This window comes from Onychostoma macrolepis, chromosome 02 (assembly GCF_012432095.1).
Source record: "Onychostoma macrolepis isolate SWU-2019 chromosome 02, ASM1243209v1, whole genome shotgun sequence".
Lineage (NCBI taxonomy): Eukaryota > Metazoa > Chordata > Actinopteri > Cypriniformes > Cyprinidae > Onychostoma > Onychostoma macrolepis.
The window spans coordinates 9,976,838-9,985,042 of NC_081156.1; the positions used below are offsets into that span (position 1 = coordinate 9,976,838).

The following is an 8,205-nucleotide window of genomic DNA, read 5'->3' on the forward strand; positions in this document are numbered from 1 at the left end:
AACTGGTTTTGTTCCTAATAGATTCTCATTTTTTTAATGTTATAAGATTAATGAACATAATGCATCATGAGTTTAAAAAAGCTCTAAGGTGGCAGCCTTGTGTTTAGACGCAGAGAAGGCATCTGATCAGTTGGAATGGCCTTATATGGTGAAAGTTTTGGAAGAATGTGGGTTTTGTGTCATGGATTACAACATTGTAGGCTCAACCAACTTCTTCTGTACTTACAAATCAAGAGAAGTCAAAGCCATTTTCATTACATCGTGGGACACGTCAAGGATGTCCCTTTAGTCCTTTGCTTTTTGCGGTTGCGATCGAGCCTCTTGCGATCAGTATTAGAAATAATTCATCTATCAAACCTGTAAGTCTGGGAAATGTGGATCATTACATTTCCTTATATGCAGACGATATTGTTCTTTTTCTGTCAGATCCCGAACACTCGGTCCCTATACTGTTAGGTCTTATAAAATCATCTGGTACAGTCTCTGGATATACAATTAATTGGCAGAAGAGTGAATTAATGTCTTTAGGTGCTGATCTTGATACTGAATTCTTGCATAATCTCCCTTTTAAAATTACAGACAGACTTAAGTATCTTGGAGATGTTCTGCCCAAAACCCCAAATACATTAAGTTGATTTTTCTTAAGAAATTGGAAGATTTGAAGATAGACATTAGCAAATAGAGGACACTTCCTCTCTCTATGATAAGGCCGTATAAATGCTGTCAAGATGGTTTCTTTGCCTAAGTTTTTATATCTTTTTTCAAAACTTGCCTATTTATTTGACAAAATCTTTTTTTAAAACATTAGATTCTGTAATTCTCCCTTTTATCTGGGGCTTTAAAGCTCACAGAATATCAAAGATGCATTTACAGAAGCCAAGAGATAAAGGTGGGCTACCATGTTTCTTACATTATTATCGGCAGCGAATGCCAGGGCCCTTGTCTATTGGCAGGAGGATTATAAAGTGGAAATCTCTCCTGATACACCTCCCTGGGTTGCTATTGAAAAAAGTGGAATTAAAAATAGTTCGCTTCCAGCCCTTCTCTTTTCAGCTCCTGGATTGCTAGCATCTGTTAAGATGGATAATTGTATTGTTTCAAACTGTCTGAAAATATGGCATCAAATTAAGAAGGGCTGCAATTACCTGACACTGCTGTTTCTGCCCCCTTCTATCTCTGATACGACATTCAGTATCTGGAGGCTGAGTGGTATAGTCACCTGGAGGAGTTATATATTAACAAACGTTTTGCCTCATTTTCACAGTTAAAAGAGAAGTTTTCTCTTCCCACAACCCACTTCTTTCGACATTTACAGATTAGAAATTATATACGTCATGCGGTACCCAATTTTGAATCTCTGCCAGAAGAAAGGAGGATTTATAGGCTATTGTTGGGCTCACCTGATTCCAAACATCTGGTTTCAGATTTTGTAAATGTATTTTTTTAAGAAGTGAGTTATTCTACACATTTTTTGAAAAATGCTTGGGAGGAGGAGCTGGGCGTACAGACTGAGGCTGATGTATGGGAGGAGAGCCTCAGCAGGATTCGATCTTGCTCTATTAGTTCTAGGCATCAGTTAATTCAGTTTAAGGTGATACATAGACTGCACTATTCAAAATCTAAATTGCACAGAATTGTTCCTACTATTTCTCCTATTTGTGACAGGTGTATATCTGCAGAAGGCTCTCTGACCCATCTCTTTTCTGACCCATGTCCAAAACTATACGACTTCTGGTGTTGTTCTGGTTGTGTTTTTACACCTGATCCAGAAATTGCATTATTTGGTTATTCTATTTCTCTGTTAGATCATAATGTGTCTGTACAAAGTACCATAATTTGCGGAATGATTATTGCTAAGAGTGTCATTCTGAGGCTGTGGAAATCAGACACTGTTCCTCAGTTTAAGACCTGGCTGAATATTGATCTTACTGGAATATTGCACATGGAAAGAGTCCGGTATGGAGTTATTGGTAATCTTAATACGTTTTACAGTATATGGCAACCATTTCTAGATCATTTGGACCGATATAATGCTGACTTTGACCAGCAATGTAATGCTTAGTATCTTGTCTGCCCACTATTGAGTGCCTAGTCATTTTTCCATTGAAACTGCATGTACGCCCTGCGCTGATTGTTCTTAAAAGTCTGTTTTTATTTATTTATTTGTTTATTTTTTAATCATTATTATTTTATGTATTTTGTTCTTTTATTGTTGTTGTTTATTGTGCAATATAAAACTAATAAAAATACTTATCAAAAAAAAAAAAAGATTTCTTTGGGTTCAAACTAAGATATTACAAAAGTCAATGACAAAAGTCATGTTTAGGTGTTAGATCAAATATAATATATTTTTCATAGGAAAGCCAGGTGAAACTTTACTGTACTCTGATAAACTTGTGAACCCAGCTGTTATAGATGTATCTATCTGCTCTGAGATCTGAACCGTTATGCTGAGGACAAGCTGAGGATCCTCGAGCTGATGATTATCCTCCTCACGCTCCTCTTTCACTTGCATCGGGACTGAAGTAAACATGGTAAAAAAATTATAAAATCACAGACTGACGATTGTCAAGGTAATGGAAATAAAATAATCAACCATGCAGTTCAAACTAAACATGGGTGTGTAGCATTAATACGATCATTTATAGATGTAGGTAGTGGTCAAGGAGAGGGACATGCCTTCATTGATGTAATGAAAACAACAAGTAACAACATCAGAAAACACAGAGAATCAGGGATAACAGCAACAAACATTTTAAACGAAAGAGGGATAGACTCCGTTGAACTCATCAAATGCACAGACATACATTCAACCTGTGTCTACCTCAAGGACCTACCAGGTCTTGCAGATTGTTTTTTTGCATCCAGCCAAACAGATGGGAGTTGGATTAAAAATAGATAGCTGGACTAGCATTTTAATGAATGTATAGAAATAAAACCTAAAGGTGTACAGTTTACAGTGTCATATCTCTTGAATATTGAAACTTTCTTGGATGTTTGCATAAATGCATAATTTTGAATGGTTTAGAGTAATGGTTAATTTTGTATAATTGCCTATAATCTATTTACAAGCATACTTTTATTTATTTATTTATTGTTTGTTTGCTGTATTGATTATTTGTTAGGACACATTTTTTTTTATTGCTGCCAACAGTCAGTGCCTTTTATATCAAAAATAGTTCCATGAAATGTACATTACTTTGAATCTAAATAAAAATACACTATAAAATTACAGCAACTATCAGAGTTTTATTCTCCAGTCTAGTCTAATCCTGTAGATTCCAAAACCTGTAGGTATTTAGGCAGGTCTTACTTTCCAATTACAGGAAATATCTCCCATAAGAAAACTACTTTCCTTTATATATATATATATATCTGCATGAGGTGCACAGCAGTCCTGCAGGATTTTTCACTTGTGTTTGCTGCATGTTTCTGGGTCCATTCTAAAACCTGTAGAAATTTTCTGCACATATTGTCAATGTGTCCTGCAGGATTTTATAATTCCTATAAGATACCAGAAAAAATTAAAATCCTGCAGGATTCCGTAAAGAGTGCTGGATCGTCCTGCATGACTCTAAAGCCTATAGGAATTACCTGCACATATTGTCAATTTGTCCTGCAGGATACCAGAACAAATGAAAATCCTGCAGGATTCCCGTAGGTTATTTTTGTAAAGGATATGCGATAAAATTTTAAATTGGAGCCTGTACTACGTCGATTCTTGCATCCAACATCACAAGAAGATGATATTTTCAGCTCCTTATGTAGCCGAATCTGCGCTGGTTTGAATGGGCCGCCTCTCCCTTTGTTTTGCCTCCAGCTAGCGCTGTGACGTAATCGTGACGTCGGCGCAAAAAGGGTCTATCCATAGGTTCCATGTGACGTCACAGTGTTTTATCGCCGCCATTTTTGTGTCCGAGTCACAGCTGCGTGACCTGTCAGTCTATGGTCACAGCAGCCACAGTTACCAGAGGAAGATCAACGAAACACTCCCAGAAGGTTCATAAGGTTACAATATGCCCGGGATATGTTGTGCTGTAACAACAATCGTCATAAAAACCCCGAATTACAAATTGATTCGATCCCAAAGAGGTTAGATAGGTGGAATAAATTGTTGGCTTCAATCAGAAGGCAGCACTGGCAGCTAACGTACAGTCAGAAAAGGATAATAAGAGACAATTGTGATTCTTTATAGGAGAATAAAGGACGCTAAACTATTTGTATTGTACCACATACGTCGTTTGTGTCTGCAGTTAAGTGTGTGTGTGTATGTATATGTATATATATATATATATATATATATATATATATTTTACAGGTGTATAAAAATAATGACAAGGTTCTCAAAAATAATCACACTTGTTTTGCTAAACCTATTTGTTTAACATATTATTGAATTTGTCAAAAAAAAAAAAAAAAAAAAACTCCTGAGTAATGACTGGCGGCACAAGTGGTGTAATAATTTAGGACATAGCCTACATACATATATATGGCATACATTTTGAGAGCATAAAACTGAAAGTCTGAATCGTCAGTCAGTAAAGCATTTTTTAACAATGGCCAAATTTTGAACTGAAATGTTACTGCAGCCATGTTGCCCATGAATAAATGAAAATGCATATTTTTAATTAAAGAGAACTTGGTGTGGGCTGGATTTGTGCTTCAATAATGAAATCCACACTAGAAGTGAAAGACGTCTTCCCTCAGGTAGATTGCATGTTTTCTTGGCTTGCTGGATGTTGGGCTCATGATCAGTAATCAAGTTGCTGCATTCACCAAAACTGACTTGCTGAAATCAAAACATGGACGGAGAAGGGAACCGCGAGCCCCCCTCCGGAAGCAGGAGCGACCCGCCGGCAGAGGATTCTTCAAGCTCGTAAAGCCTTCATCGAGCGGCTACGTTCTCAATTCAAACAGTAATTTGTACAGAAAGACTGATTTATTATAAATTGTGCTAATATTAGCTAATTAAATTCAGATTGTGTAGTAAGCTAATAACGTTATCTTGTTACACTATCATTGACTCAAAAGTGCTTTGAGCTGATGTCAGCTTTAAATTTACAAGTTATCAGGAGATGGTCTAACTGTCACACTTGCTGTCCTAAAAACACAATCAAGGCCAGGGAGCAGTGTGGGAAATGGTAGTAAAAGGTCATTTATTATTCCAATATATTATCTATTAAATCTCATAGAGATGTGCTGTGCTCGTTGTCACATCGGACACAAATATGGCGGCGAGCATAGCGGAAGTGACGTCTTTGGAACCCATGAATACCACTATCCGCTATTTAATCTAAAAAACATTAATTATATCTATCTAGCCAAGTTTCATATGTAAGTTTCCTTTACAGTAAATGCGAATGTCGCAAGACCGGAAGTAAGTGTGTATCTATCTATCACAGCAGCTGATGTTGCGTACAGTTATTACATTTGACATAAAAAGAGCTTGAGATTAGACACGTGATGTGTGATTAACTTATAACTGTATTTGCACAAATATTTTATAATATTATATAAGCCATATTGCAAAAAAAAAAAAGGATTTCGTTAGAATACCATGCTAAGCAGCCAAACCTGGACTCATTGGTTGTGCTAGCAGTCCATTAGCACCAGTTCAGTGTCTGTATGAGGCTGACATCTAGTGGACATTTCTATTATCCGGGAATTTACAGACACGCCTGTTGTTCCGTCTCTCAGACACAGAACCAGGAAGAATCAGAGAAACCGAAACTTAAGTGCTGTTGTCCTGTTGCAACTTTATATCAGCCTCACATGCAGGAAAATGGCAGAAGCCAGATTTTCTCAGGATGAGTTCTTGTGTCCGGTGTGTCTGGATCTCCTGAAGGATCCAGTGGCCATCCAGTGTGGACACAGTTACTGTAAGAGCTGTATTACAGACTGCTGGAATGAGGAGGATGAGAAGAGAGTCTACAGCTGCCCTCAGTGCAGACAGACCTTCAGTCCAAGACCTATTTTAGGTAAAACACCATCTTGGCTGAAATGGTGGAGAAACTGAAGAAGACTAAACTTCAAAGTGTGGTTCCTGCTGGAGCTGGAGATGTTCAGTGTGACGTCTGTACTGGAAGAAAACACAAAGCTGTCAAGTCCTGTCTGGTGTGTCTGAACTCTTACTGTCAGAATCACCTCGAACAACATGAGAGTTTGTTTAAAGGAAAGAGACACAATCTGACTGAAGCCACTGGACGACTGCAGGAGATGATCTGCCAGAAACATGAGAAGCTCCTCGAGGTTTTCTGTCGCACTGATCAGAAATGTATATGTGTGCTGTGTATGGATGAACATAAAAACCACGACACTGTATCAGCTGCAGCACAGAGGACAGAGAAACAGGTATTTAACACTAGACACTGATGAAATATTGCTGACACTCGTTTCATATGTGTTTATATCAGCACCATATTAACAGCTGACAGCATTCACACTGCACACGACAGCAGAAATGAACAGCAGCTGCAAGAAGAGTTTCACTGCTGAAAATACACCGTAAACATTTATCAACATGATCTTTCATAAAATAGGCCTTGATTAAGAAACATGAAATAATGGAGTGAACTATTTACCTATTCTTTGACAAAATATAGACTTCTATCAGTAAAAGTGCAGGTTAAATGCAGTGACAGACGACAGAAACAGTGTCAGTGTGAAGCTCTTCATTGGTGTCAGCTTTACTTTTATGATAGTTACACTTGAAACAGGCCTTAATCTTCATGTTAATGAATGTATGATGGTGGTAAATGTTCGATCATCACATCTGGAGTTTTAATCCAGAACCATTTTCTGTGAGATTCACTATCATGTGTTTGTCCTGCAGAAGCAGCTGAAGGAGACGCAGAAGACGCTCCAGCAGAGAATCCAGCAGAGAGAGAAAGATCTCCAGCAGCTGAGAGAGGCTGTGGAGTCTCAGAAGGTGAGTCTGGAGAAGAAGAGAAGTTTGTCTCAGTCTCAGTTCAGACTCACTGAAGCCTGAATCACTGTGTGTCCTAACAGCGCTCTGCACAGACAGCAGTGGAGGACAGCGAGAGGATCTTTACTGAGCTCATCCGCTCCATTGAGAGAAGCCGCTCTGAGCTGATACGGCTGATCAGAGATCAGGAAAAGCAAGCAGTGAGTCGAGCTGAAGGACGACTGGAGCGACTGGAGCAGGAGATCAATGATCTGAGGAGGAGAGACGCTGAGCTGGAGCAGCTTTCACACACACAGGATCACATCCAGTTCCTGCAGGTAACACACATCTAGAAGAACAGGGTCATAGTGGACTTGAGCAGATCCTGCTGTGACACCAGACTCACAGAGAAACATTTCATGAGTGTGTTATTATATAATCATCAGTCAGACTCTCATCTGATCGTCTTCTTTTGAAAGAAACAAATGGCTGTCAGCTGTGGAAGTCTTGCTCAAATAGGTCTCATCTTTTCACACATCCTCGTGTGAAGCTGATGAGTTTGATTTGTGTTTTCTGTAGAGTTTCCAGTCTCTCTCAGCTCCTCCTGAATCTACAGACGTAAATGATGATCTCTTCAGTTCTCTCGTCTCTTCTGATGATCTGAGAGAATCTGTCCATCAGCTGAGAGACAAACTGGAGGATTTCTGCAAAGAGGAGCTCAAGAAGATCTCAGACAGAGGTAAAGTCCTGGAGATTCATCTGCTCTCAGAAACCAGTCCATCATCATCTCATATCATGGAGAACATCATATTAGAAATGTGTTAGGAATGGATGCAGGATCATGAGAATCACACTGTTCATGTCTGTTGATTTCCACAGAAACATTCACCAACATTGTTCCCAGGACCAGGAACCACTTCCTACAATGTAAGTCAGTAAGAAAACCAGCAGAAAAACTCTCTGAGTGTGTTCATGTTCTTCTGTAGAAGCTGAAAGAAGAGTTTATAATTGATGATGTAAATGATGATTAGCACAGATATCTGGTCATCTGTACTGAGACACTGATGATACACTGAACATGAAGAGTTCAGATACATGAAAAGATCAAACAGATTCATAATTCCTGATTCTGATGTGTTTTATCTCCATCAGATTCCCATCAGTTCACTCTGGATCTGAACACAGCACATAAACTCCTCCATCTGTCTGAGAGAAACAGAGTGATTACTGTCACTGACACAGTCCAGCCGTATCCTGATCATCCAGACAGATTTGATGGTTATCGTCAGGTGTTGTGTAGA

At 38.6% G+C, this 8,205-nt stretch overlaps 1 pseudogene; it reads left to right on the forward strand.

The window, feature by feature from the left end:
- The first annotated feature begins 5,715 nt into the window (after positions 1-5,715).
- LOC131523933 (tripartite motif-containing protein 16-like) overlaps positions 5,716-8,205 on the forward strand; it is a 3,170-nt pseudogene continuing 680 nt past the window's right edge.